Source organism: Perca fluviatilis, chromosome 5 (assembly GCF_010015445.1).
Source record: "Perca fluviatilis chromosome 5, GENO_Pfluv_1.0, whole genome shotgun sequence".
In the NCBI taxonomy this organism is placed as follows: domain Eukaryota; kingdom Metazoa; phylum Chordata; class Actinopteri; order Perciformes; family Percidae; genus Perca; species Perca fluviatilis.
In genome coordinates, this window is record NC_053116.1 from 39645649 (window position 1) to 39658714 (window position 13066).

Here is a 13066-nt window from a genome sequence, read left to right on the forward strand (position 1 = left end):
ATTCAGAGGGCCGAATACTTCGCAAAAGGCACTGTAAATAGTCTGTGACACCCTAAGCAGGTTCTTGACTATTAGCGATTTTTGTCTGCAGGGCTGTCCGGGTTTTACGAAGGTTTGCTGAAGAAATAACCTCGCTTTGTGGTGACGATCACATTGAAAAAATAAAAGCTTCTGTCATCATGGGTAACGAACCCACGAAGCCCTTTGAAGCATCTGGACCCATTGGTTGGGTGAAGATGTGTCAGAAATATGGACCGGATTGTTTGAGATGTCTGTTATATTGGTCAAAAAGCTTTGGCTTTCCGCCAAATGGATCTCTAAGTCTGGTAAAGCTAAGGATGTTAAAACCGCTTTAGAAGAGGAAGAGAGAAAGAAAAGGGGAAAAACAATTTAAAAACAGAGATTTTAGAACAAATTGAGGATAATAAGCCATGTTTTAATGTGTGGATGAAAGAAGCTGATAACAGAGAGAAAAACAATTGCAGAAACAGACGACACTGTTAAACATGAGTGATACTAACAAAACGGAGAAAAAAGGAAAAGACATGAACACTGTCACTGACACAATTTCTCCTCTCTTTATCGAGTTTGAAAGCGTGGATCCAGGTCTCGACGTTCCACTGCCCACCCACCCACTTCCGCAGCAAGGAAAAGGCCGCGTGGCGGGCGGGAGAAACAAGCGGGCACGAGAAAACCTCCACCCAATCCACTGCCACCCTTGGTGCATCCGTGGGGCGCTGAATTATCAGCATTCCAAGCCCCACAGAAGGAACAACAGAGAGGGATGCAGACGAAGATGAAGCTGATGCATTCCCAATGATTCAGGTTGCTACACGGGAGGTGTGGGGTGTATAGCCCCTGGACTGAAACGGACATTAGAAGAGCCACAAGCCATCTCCCCGTGTAAAGACTCTGGTGCGAATTTTCCAAGTCCCTCAAAGCATTCATTGAGACTTTTCTGCCCACTGTTCAAGAAATACGCGCATTCTGATTCAAAATCTTGGGCCTATGGGTATGCAAAGATCAGAAACTTTTCCCTAGAGATCCGACCCACGATCCAGTCATTCGTCATCAACTCTTAATAATAGAGCAAATGATGACTACAACGCCCGCCTGGAGGAACTCTTCACCGGGGATAGAGACCACTTTTCGTTCCGGTGATTGATATGTCACGTGTGGCAAACACCAAGCAGTTGAAAGCGATCGGTGGAGGATTTCCAGCACCGACTGGCTGAGACTTTTGACCGACACAGTGGCATTGCACGCGTTAACCACGCCGGCGGTGGTTTGAACTTTAGAGCCCATTTCAAAAACGTTATTTTTGGGTGGGCTGCTCCCTGACATTCGAGCTCCGCGGAGAAGACATGCATTGGATTGCAAGATTCAGCTCTGACGGAGATTGTTAACCATGCCAGACATGCTGAGAAAATCATGGCTAACAGGAAAGAAAAGCTAGAAAGGAAAAGCACAGAACAATGACAATGCACAGCTGACTCTCATGAAAACTGTAGCAGCACTGTCCCAAGAAAGGAGAGGTGCTGGGGAAGGAGCTTTCAGAGGCACAAACAGAGGGGTCTTCAGGGGCAGAGGAGGCAAAGGCAATGGCAAGGATAGGGCAGTGATTAGAGACACATGCTTCAACTGTGGCAAGAGAGGGACATTGGTCCTATGACTGTCCTTACCCGGGAAGGGATTCATCCGAAGAACAGCACAAATGACTCTGCGGCGTATGCAGTTTGACAGAAGGTGGGGGATGGAGTTGGTGGTGGGACTAAGAGACTGGAGGACGTTTACATCTTTTCAGGAGGGTAACATGAACATACGATACATATACATGCTTGCAATGAAGACATGCTTTTGCGGCGCGAACACTCCTACAATAAACAGATCAAATTAGACAAAAATACTGCACATTGAATAGAAACAACTTTTGGAAAATAGCTCAATTTATTCAATGTATTTATGTGATGAGTATACAAATTGCCTACCATGGTGTTAATTATACAAAGGGGGAAGAAAATTGGTTTTTTAGTTGATTCGGGAGCAATAATTTGGGTTTAGTGAAGTTTTGTTCTTCAATCAGAAGCTCTCTGGTAAACTAGTTTTTCCTTAGAGAAGTGATTAGGATCCTTAGGATCCTGAACTGGATAATAAAGGAAAATGTTCATTGTTTCTTTCTCCCTTTCATCTGAGTATCCTGAAAATTTGGCAGGCAGACATTTGTATTAAAGTATATTTAAGTGAAGCCACTGGCTTTAAAGTTGTGGGTTTGATAAAAATCACTCTTTGGCTGACATATTTTGTTGCGGCCTAAAAGTAGCAATTTGTTTACAAATTATAATGGAACACGTACCATGTCAGTCTGTTAATCTCCTGACTACGGTAAAACAAATTGGGACACCAGTAGTTAAACTTAAGGAATCACAAATATTACATGCATTCTTTTGTTACCGCATTTGCCCTGATGAAGACTACGTTGAAAGTTTTTTTTTTTTTTAACAAATCAAAGGGAGGAGCATGAGTTTTCTTTTGTCTACTGGCATACTCATGTCCAGTGGCTGTCACTTGACTGATAAACTACAGAAGTTTTTCAGAAATTCTAACTCAAAACTCTCACATTCATGTTTCTTTGTCTCCAACAGAAGAGGAGACCGGAGGCCTAGGACACCTTGTGACTATTTGTAAAATTGACTGACTGGACTGACACTATTGATGATGTGTTTATTTGTCTCCATCGACAGGAGACTATAGAAAACCTATACAACAGCATGTTTTTATTCACAGTGTTCAGATATTCAGAGAACCTGTGACTACAAATAGATGCACATACTTCACACGGTAAAAACGACATTTTTATATACTGATGTTTCACCACCACACTTTTTGTCTCAGGTACAGCGTTATCTCTGGGCAAAACACACAAATGTGACGTGGATTGATTGACAAATTGTTAACCTGTAGTCATCAAGCTGCGTTCGGACACCCAGGCCCCAGAATACATCAGTACACGCGCAAAACAGGAAGTAATGGACAGAAAATCCGACCGTTTTTTTAACTCTTTATTGATGGATGGGGTTTTAGTTCCGTGTTTAGATTCTCCAACACGTGCACTTATTTTCTCAAGTAACATAAATAAGAAGAATAATTTTTATATGAATGTTAAAGTTTTGTTTCATTCAGGACCTTCGAGCAGTAAATGCAGTGGGTCTATGCTCGAGCACCTAATATCTCCCACAGCTAAACATAACATTCTGCAGGGAATGTTAAATGTTTTGATTCTCTGTTGTTTCGATCTAACGTTTTTTCTTTCCTCAGTGTTCCAGCAGAAAAGACAGTAAATATCGTTTTATAGTCTGGGTGATGGTAAGCTGTACACCTTGACACACCTTTATAGGGAATACATTGAGTTGTTAATTAATGATGCCATAAATTACAAGAGAATAACAGTGTGTTTATATGTACCCTGGAGAAATCCTTCTTTCTTTGAGAGAGGACAGCCACAGGAGGAGACTACACACACACACCACACAAGAGATAAGACACAAGCTAAAACCAAACATGAGTAGTACAAGTGAAATTTTGGTTTAAAGAAATGATTTTGATATACATTTTTGTTGAATGTTATATGATATGATGCTTCCCATAACAGGCAACGCGATTTGGATAAATAGAAGGCTAAAACTTTAAGTTGTAATGATTCTTGGAACTAGCAGATAGTAATTAGTGTTACTTTGGTTTGTAAACTGGAGATAAAAAATAACATAAACAATGTATTTGGGGTAATACGTCTTAGTTTAATGGTGATATTGGATAAATGAAGGTTTAAATGAGATTTAATCCTAAAAAGCAGTACATTTCATATCATACTCTAATGAAGGTTTTGAGTTGCTATGTCACCAATTGTCTAAACTACATTAGTTGATGTTGACGTTGAAACACTTTACTGAGGTGAAAATTCCCCTAAAGAAATTATTCATTGAACTTTGGTTACTGATAACAGGATTTGTTGTTGTAAAACCTAGAACAATGTTAAGGATTAGTATATTAAACAGATTATTTATATTGCTTTTGAGTTATGAGCTTTGTCATGTCTCAAATAGGAGGAATATAGTAGCAATGATAAATAAGGGGTTTAATAAAGAGATAAGGGGTTTAATAAAGTAGCAAGGGAAATAAATAGTGTTAAATAATTTTTCTAAAGACGTTTGAAACATTTGTTGTGACATCACTGTAGCTCCAGCTTAAAAGACCTTGGATAACCAAAGTGCTAGAATAGTTAACAATTGTACATTGAGAAAATCTGCTTAGCTGAGAACAAAATTGACAAAATTGATAGTTCAATTGTAAACAAAAGGATCATCTACCCCTGATTGACACAGTAGTGTAAGGGGATGCAATAGTAATTGTTTTATTGGTTCTGATCTGCTCTAAAGAATTTTGCTCTAAAGATTTTCTTTATTTAGACATACGTAGGGAGAGCTTCGAGATCACGTTTCCAGCCCAGGGTAACCAGTTGTTTTAGACCCATTGTTTCAGAATCCGTGTGCTGCCTGCTATAATTTCTGATGAATCCTTGCACATGGGCAGCGCAGAGGTGTAGCAGATGGTTGGAGTGCATGATATAGTTATGTTTTTAAGCCTAAATCAAGGTAACCTGTTGTTTCGGAGTACTCAGATAAACAGTGATTCGTGGCCTACTGACGGAAAATAAAAAATTAAGTCATGTCCTGGTACCTGGTGTGATAAATGTGATAGTCTAGTAGATGGTGAAGTGGACTTTTAAGTTTTTATTTTTGCTGAGGGAGGTTCGAATCCAGCGCGACACGGATCATCCTAAATACTTTTAAAACACATTTTTCCCGCTGTACAATGTCATAGTAATGTAGGGCTCAGATTTTCAGTTCAGTTCAGTATAGTTTTGATTTGAGTTGCGACATGCAAAGGCCAGTAAAATGTTTATGAATATGTAGCGAATCTGTTGCCGTGGGTAGGTTGATAGGGTTACACGGCATCTGGACAGGCTCGGAAACCAGTAGGTGGAAAAACCAGAAGGCACATAACACCGGGAAGCAAACCGTGGGGACCGAGGTCACAGGGCTGGTGGCTAGCTGCTAGCTAGCTGCAGCAGCAGCTAATATTAGAATAGACCCAGCACCGGAGGTCTGATCCCCATGATCTGATCCCGAACCCCCGGTGACTCTGCCAGATCAGCAACAGAAAGTTTGCTGGGATTGTTAACGGTGGCGTAACGGTAACGTTACAGCCGTGAACTGAAAGTCTGTTTCCTCAGCTGGTTTGACTCTCTTGGGGCGAAGTTGTCTGCGGCGGGTAGAGACAGAGAGTCAGAGGGAGGCAGGGAGAGAGGGGAATAAATACATGTGACATTATGAAATAAAATTCCCCCCAAGCATTATCAAGAGTATAGGTTTCCAAAGTAATTTTAGCCTGGGCTGAAAACTGGTAGGCTAGGCTGGCGCTGTTGCCTTGGAAATGACAACATCCGGTCTCTGAATATGAAAAAACAAGACTTTTCTTCGTTTCTGTTTCCGAGTGATTTTATTTTTGTTATAGAAAATAGAAAATGAAAATCAAAGCATATTTTAAATTTCTCCCATCCCCTGTTGACCATGAAAAGGAAAACATGCCTTGTATTTCAATTTCAAATGTTGTATTTTAAAACGAAAATCAAATAACCATCGTTTTTTGTTTTTCAATACCTGTTTATGAAATGAAAATCGAATGAACGAAAAAGTATACGGACCTATAAAGTACTCTGAATTACCTTTGTGTATAATACGTGCTATTCAAATAAACTTGCTTTGCCATCTCTGGGCTCTTGTTTATGCTTAATTGTTTACAAGTCAATGAGCAAATTGATGAATATCTAAAATGTCCTATATTAAATAAATAATTCAAATTACTATATTATTAATTTACTATATTAAAAAACAGTAAAATATTAGTGAACCAATACATTGTGAAATAATTTTAAAAGTTGTTAAATCATAACTAATGGTTTATAATTATAATTTGAGGTATTAGTCTTTTCTTTTCATGTCACTTTCTACTTCTACTCCGCTACATTTCAGAGAGAAATATTTTACTTTTTACTCCACTACATTCATGTGTTATAGCTTTAGTTACTAGTTACTTTAGTTACTCCACTACATTCATCTCTTACAGCTTTAGTTACTAGTTACTTTAGTTACTCCGCTACATTCATCTGTTCCAGCTTTAGTTACTAGTTACTTTACACATTCAGATTTTTCCACAAAAAACACTGGTCCATCCATCCATCCATCTTCGTCCGCTTATCCGCTGTCGGGTCGCGGGGGGAGCAGCTCCAGCAGGGGACCCCAAACTTCCCTTTCCCGAGCAACATTAACCAGCTCCGACTGGGGGATCCCGAGGCGTTCCCAGGCCAGGTTGGAGATATAATCCCTCCACCTAGTCCTGGGTCTTCCCCGAGGCCTCCTCCCAGCTGGACGTGCCTGGAACACCTCCCTAGGGGAGGCCCAGGGGCATCCTCACCAGATGCCCGAACCACCTCAACTGGCTCCTTTTGACGCAAAGGGGCAGTGGCTCTACCGAGCTCCTCACGGATGACTGAGCTTCTCACCCTATCTCTAAGGGAGACGCCAGCCACCCTCCTGAGGAAACCCATTTCGCGCTTGCACCCTGGATCTCGTTCTTTCGGTCATGACCCAGCCTTCATGACCATAGGGTGAGGTAGGAACGAAAACTGACCGGTAGATCGAGAGCTTTGCCTTCTGGCTCAGCTCTCTTTCGTCCAACGGTGCGATAGATGGAATGTAATACCGCACCCGCCGCCCGATTCTCCGACCAATCTCCCGCTCCATTGTCCCCTCACTCGCGAACAAAACCCCAAGGTACTTGAACTCCTTCACTTGGGGTAAGGACTCATTCCCTACCTGGAGAAGGCATTCCATCGGTTTCCTGCTGAGAACCATGGCCTCCGATTTAGAGGTGCTGATCCTCATCCCAACCGCTTCACACTCGGCTGCGAACCGATCCAGTGAGTGCTGAAGGTCGCAGGCCGATGATGCCATCAGGACCACATCATCTGCAAAAGCAGCGATGAGATCCCCAGCCCACCGAACCGCCCCCTCCCCACCCCGACTACGCCTCGATATCCTGTCCATAAATATTACAAACAGGATTGGTGACAAAGCGCAGCCCTGGCGGAGGCCAACCCTCACCTGAAACGAGTCCGACTTACTGCCGAGAACCCGGACACAGCTTTCACTTTGGTCGTACAGAGATTGGATGGCCCTGAGTAGAGGCCCCTCACCCCATACTCCCGCAGCACCTCCCACAGTATCTCCCGGGGGACCCGGTCATACGCCTTCTCCAAATCCACAAAACACATGTAGACCGGTTGGGCAGCCTCCCAGGCCCCCTCCAGGATCCTTGCGAGTGAAGAGCTGGTCCGTTGTTCCAACCGACCAGGACGGAATCCGCATTGTTCCTCCTCAACCTGAGGTCGGTATCGGCCCGAACCCTCCTTTCCAGCACCTTGGAGTAGACTTTACCAGGGAGGCGTGAAGTGTGATACCCCTGTAATTGGCACACACCCTCTGGTCCCCCTTTTTAAAAGGGGAACCACCACCCCAGTCTGCCACTCCTTTGGCACTGTTCCAGACTTCCACGCAATGTTGAAGAGAGCGTGTCAACCAGGACAGCCCCTCCACACCCAGAGCCTTGAGCATTTCTGGACGGATCTCATCAATCCCGCGGGCTTTGCCACTGTGGAGTTGTTTGACTACATCAGTGACTTCCGCCCGGGAAATCGACGACAATCCCCGTCATCCTCCAGCTCTGCCTCTAACATAGAGGCGTATTAGGTCGGATTCAGGAGTTCCTCAAAATGCTCCTTCCACCGCCCTATTACCTCCTCAGTTGAGGTCAACAGTGTCCCATCCTTACTGTACACAGCTTGGATGGTTCCCCCCTCCCTCCTGAGGTGGCGAACAGTTTTCCAGAAGCACTTTGGTGCCGACCGAAAGTCCTTCTCCATGTCTTCTCAAACTTCTCCCACACCCGCTGCTTTGCCTCTTTCCACGGCAGAGGCTGCAGCCCGCCGGGCGCCGGTACCCTGCAACTGCCTCGGAGTCCTCTGGGATAACATATCCCGGAAGACTCCTTCTTCAGTCGGACGGCTTCCCTGACCACGGTGTCCACCACGGTGTTCGTGGGTTACCGCGCCCTTGAGGCACCTAAGACCCTAAGACCACAGCTCCTGCCGCGCGCTTCAGCAATGGAAACTTTGAACATTGTCCACTCTGGTTCAATGCCCCCAGCCTCCACAGGGATGCGAAAGCTCCGCCGGGTGCGAGTTGAAAGTCCATTGGACAGGGGCCTCCTCCAGACGTTCCCAATTTACCCGCTACACGTTTGGGCTTACCAGGTCTGTCCAGAGTCTTCCCCACCCCTGACCCAACTCACCACCAGATGGTGATCGGTTGACAGCTCTGCCCCTCTCTTCACCCGGAGTGTCCAAAACATACCGGCCTCAGATCAGATGAAACGATTATAAAATCGATCATTGACCTTCGGCCTAGGGTGCTCTGGTACCAGGTACACTTATGAGCATCCCTATGTTCGAACATGGTGCGAGTTATAGACAATCCATGACTAGCACAGAAGTCCAACAACAAACAACCACTCTGGTTTAGATCAGGGAGGCCGTTCCTCCCAATCACGCCTCTCAGGTGTCTCCATCATTGCCCGTGTGCGTTGAAGTCCCCCAGCAGAACAATGGATTCCCCACTGGGCCCCATGCAGGACTCCACTCAAGGTCTCCAAGAAGGCCGAATACCCGAACTCCTGTTTGGTGCATATGCACAAACAACAGTCAGAGTTTTCCCCCACAACCCCGCCGCTAGGGAGGCGACCCTCTCGTCCACCGGGGTAAACTCCAACGCAGCGAGCTCCAGCCGGGGCTTGTTAGTATCCCCACACCCGGCGCGCCGCGCATCCTGAGCAACTCCGCGAGGAAAAAGAGTCCAACCCTATCCAGGAGTACAGTTCCAGAACCGAGACCGTGCGTAGAGGTAAGCCCCACCAGATCTAACCGGTAGCGCTCCACCTCCCGCACCAGTTCCGGCTCCTTCCCCCACAGAGAGGTGACGTTCCACGTCCCCAGAGCCAGCGTCTGCTGCCCGGGTCTGGTCCGTCGAGGCCCCTGACCTTCACTGCCACCCATGTGGCAGCGCACCCGACCCCAGCGGTTCCTCCCACAGGTGGTGGGCCCATGGGCTGCAAAAAACACTGGTTGTTTATAAAATCTGATGTTTTGAGTGCTTATATAAATAAGTGCCTCCATTTCTTGTTAATGGTCGGGGAGAGGAAGGTTTGAAGTGGAGAGGAAACACTGGGACTTCCCAGATATTAAAAAAAACTCCTAAAACAACCATATAAAGCTTTAGTTTCACTTTCATTGTCAGCAGCTATTTACGGCAAGGCAATTTTATTTATATAGCACATTTCAGCACAAGGCAACTCAGAGTGCTTTACACAAAACATTAAACATTGAAAAGCAAAAAGCAAAATAGGGATCCAAGATAAAAAATAAAAATATTAACGAATACAAATGTAATACCATATATGATTAAAAAAAACAACATCATGGTTCAGTATAACAATTAATACGAGAATAAAAATCCAAGAGTAAAATTCACAGTTCCGTATTAAAATTTTATACGCAATAAAATACAAGAATAAAATTCACTGTTCAGTATAAAAAGAAAAAATTAAGGAATAGCAACATCGAAAAGAAAGGGTGTGGTGTGGCTCATATTTCCAAAGGAGCTGCAGGAGATACAACCTGAACTCTGATATTTGATAATTTGACAGAACAACAGATGTTCCAAAACTTTACAACATTACATTCACAATTATGTTCCTTGTCCCCAATTGTCTTTTTATACAACACAAAACAGAGGCATCTCTTAGACCAGGGGTCTTCAAAATGTTTGGGGCCATGGACCCCTTAGCTGAAAGAGAGACCCCTACTACTGTACATATATTGTATAAAATTGAGTTGCCTGTTAAACTGGGCCGGATGGATGAAATTTAATAGATATATATTATTTATACATCATGTTTTAATGTTACACATACAGTATATGTATGTATACTTTTAGAATAGAGAATATGTGTGTGTGTGTGTGTGTGTTTGTGCATGCTGTTTGTCAGGCGGAGGGGTGGGGGTAATGTAAAACAAAGTCTAATTGATTGATAATGCTGAAATAGTCATTAGATAGTTGCCTGTTCTCATTTCTGAAGGTTTGAAATATGGACGCCACTGTAAAGCTACTCCAGATGACTGCATCACGTGGGACCAGATCCCCGGTCTCTGGGGTGATAGTCCTGTGTTGTTTGACCCATCCACCCCCCCAACCAACCTCCCTGCGCGGAATTTCGCCTCATCAGCTACCGTAATCCTTCTGTGATCACGAAATATGCTTCCCATTGAAATACATCACTTTAAAATTCGTGCTCACCACACAAAATTAACGCCATTAACGTGTCCTGTCCAGGAATCAATAGATTCAATAACGTGAGCATTTCACGAACTGCCATGAGACCGGACTGCCTAGGGGCAGCATCCATGATATTCAATAATGATTTCAAACCTGTGCCTTGACTGAACACTTCGCGACCAAAACACCAGACCGGCCCAGTTCTATAACAAGGGGGAAAAATAGTTTTCATTTTATCAGTCAAAAATGTTCACGTTCATCTTACCCAAAAAATAACACTTTCTCTTAATAATACTTGTTGCACTTATTTTTGATTGATAAATACGGCCTGAATTTAACTTTTTTGTCCACCAGCTAGTGTGGCAGGTAGGAGTGGCAGAATTATGAGGACCTTAAGAGAACTGCTGCCATTTCTTGTAAATACTGAAGGGAAGGAGGAGCTTTTTGCTTTCTGCAGCACTTTCATTGTGAGCAGCTATTCCTGGGTGTGGTTGGGCTCATATATAGAGCCTTTCCTACGGAGCTGCAGGAGACACACTCTGAACTCTGTCTTTACTTCAGCTGCAGTATCTACTCCGTACTCTTTAACCTGAACAAGAACAGGAACCATTACAACCTAAACATGGACAGCAATTTTGGTAAGACATGATGCTGTATACATTTTAATAATTTGTTATATTTTTTATGTTTTGATCAATATTATGAATAATAGTATAACTGTGATCACTGCTGAATCTAATGTATGTAATGTCTTTTTGTAGCTCCTATAGACTAATGTTTCCATAGACAGAGCCTACTGGGTAGTTAAACTTAAAAGGATTTTACTCTATAACAAAAAGGTCTATCTCTGTATGGATCCTTACCATAATGTAATCAGACAGAATTATAATCTGAGCTTGTCAGTGGCAAGAACAAAACTTATGGTTGATTGAAATTGACGATGTCTATTTGCCGTATATGATTACATTACAGCCCGGTTTGCGGCTACAGGTTACAGCGTTCTTGCTCAAAACTCGACCAAATTCAAAGATTTTTGTACACATTAGTCACTTAGACACTAATGCATGGCAGACTTTAAAATACCTGGTGCCTTTTCCTATAAACAATGAACTACACAATATGGAAGCCATATTAGATCATGGAAAGAAAGCCAAATAAGCCAACATTATAAGCCACATTGTAAATATTTACAATTGGATTTCCTGTAGGATTAACTACAATGCATATACAACCTGATTCTTATTCAGCGTCACACATTCTTCTACACAGGTTGGAGCAGAAATAATGAGGAAATGAGGATAGTGATGGTGGGGAAGACTGGAATTGGGAAAAGTGCCTCTGGAAACACCATTCTGGGACAAAAGTGCTTTGACTCAAAGCGCAGTCCAATTTCTTTGACCGTAAAATGTTCCAGGGGCAAAGCTGTGGTGGATGGGCAACAGGTGGTTGTTATCGACACCCCAGGCCTGTTTGACACCAGGTATGGCAAGGATACAACAACTAAAGATCTATGCCAGTGCATCACTTATGCTTCTCCTGGACCCCATGTGTTCCTGGTGGTCATCGGGCTGGACAGATACACTGACGAGGAAAAGCAGACAGTGCAAAATATTCAAGACATCTTTGGCCAGGCTGCAGACAGATACAGCATGGTTCTCTTTACTCATGGGGACCAACTTGAAGAAGACCAAACTATTGAAGACTTCTTGAAGGAATCCCCAGACCTGCAAGAACTCGTGGCCAGATGTAATGGCCAGTACCATGTCTTCAATAATAAGCTGAAGGATCGCTCTCAGGTCACTGAGCTGCTCCAGAAGATCAGAAAGGTAAACCAGAAGAACGGAGGAAGCCACTACACAAACGAGATGTTCCAAGAGGCTGAGAGGGCAATCGAAAAGGAGAAACAACGCATCCTGAAAGAGAAAGAAGAGCAAATACGCAAAGAACAACAGGAGTTGGAGAGAAAACTTCAGGAAAAATATGAAAAACAGATGAATAAAATGAATGAACAACTTCAGGCTGAGAGAGAGAGGGAGAGGAAAGAGAGAGAGGAGGAGATGAAGAGGGAGAAGGAGGAGAGAGAAAGGGCGATGAAACAGAAAGAGGAGGAGATGAAGAGGGAGAAGGAGGAGGGAGAGAGGAAGATGAAAGAGAAAGAGGAGGACATGACGAGGGAGAAGGAGGAAATTGAGAGGGAGATGAAAAGAAAGAGGAGGAGATGAAGAGGGAGAAGGAGGAGAGAGAGAGGGAGAGGAAAGAGAGAGAGGAGGAGATGAAGAGGGAGAAGGAGGAGAGAGAGAGGCAGATGAAAGAGAAAGAGGAGGACATGACGAGGGAGAAGGAGGAAATTGAGAGGGAGATGAAAGAGAAAGAGGAGGAGATGAAGAGGGAGAAGGAGGAGAGAGAGAGGGAGAGGAAAGAGAGAGAGGAGGAGATGAAGAGGGAGAAGGAGGAGAGAGAGAGGCAGATGAAAGAGAAAGAGGAGGACATGACGAGGGAGAAGGAGGAGAGAGAGAGGGAGATGAAAGAAAAAGAGGAGGAGATGAAGAGGGAGAAGGAGG

General features: G+C 43.8%; 1 protein-coding gene and 1 long non-coding RNA gene across 2 annotated transcripts in view; both read left to right on the top strand.

Annotated features, from left to right (window-relative positions):
• Positions 1-13066, top strand: part of kcnd1 (potassium voltage-gated channel, Shal-related subfamily, member 1) — a 1001373-nt gene that overhangs the window by 228317 nt on the left and 759990 nt on the right. The gene's annotated exons all lie outside the window — the stretch shown is intronic.
• LOC120558745 overlaps positions 11018-13066 on the top strand; it is an 87505-nt gene continuing 85456 nt past the window's right edge. Inside the window, exon 1 of the long non-coding RNA XR_005639176.1 lies at positions 11018-11143. This is a non-coding gene — a long non-coding RNA (uncharacterized LOC120558745). The remainder of the gene's footprint in view (positions 11144-13066) is intronic.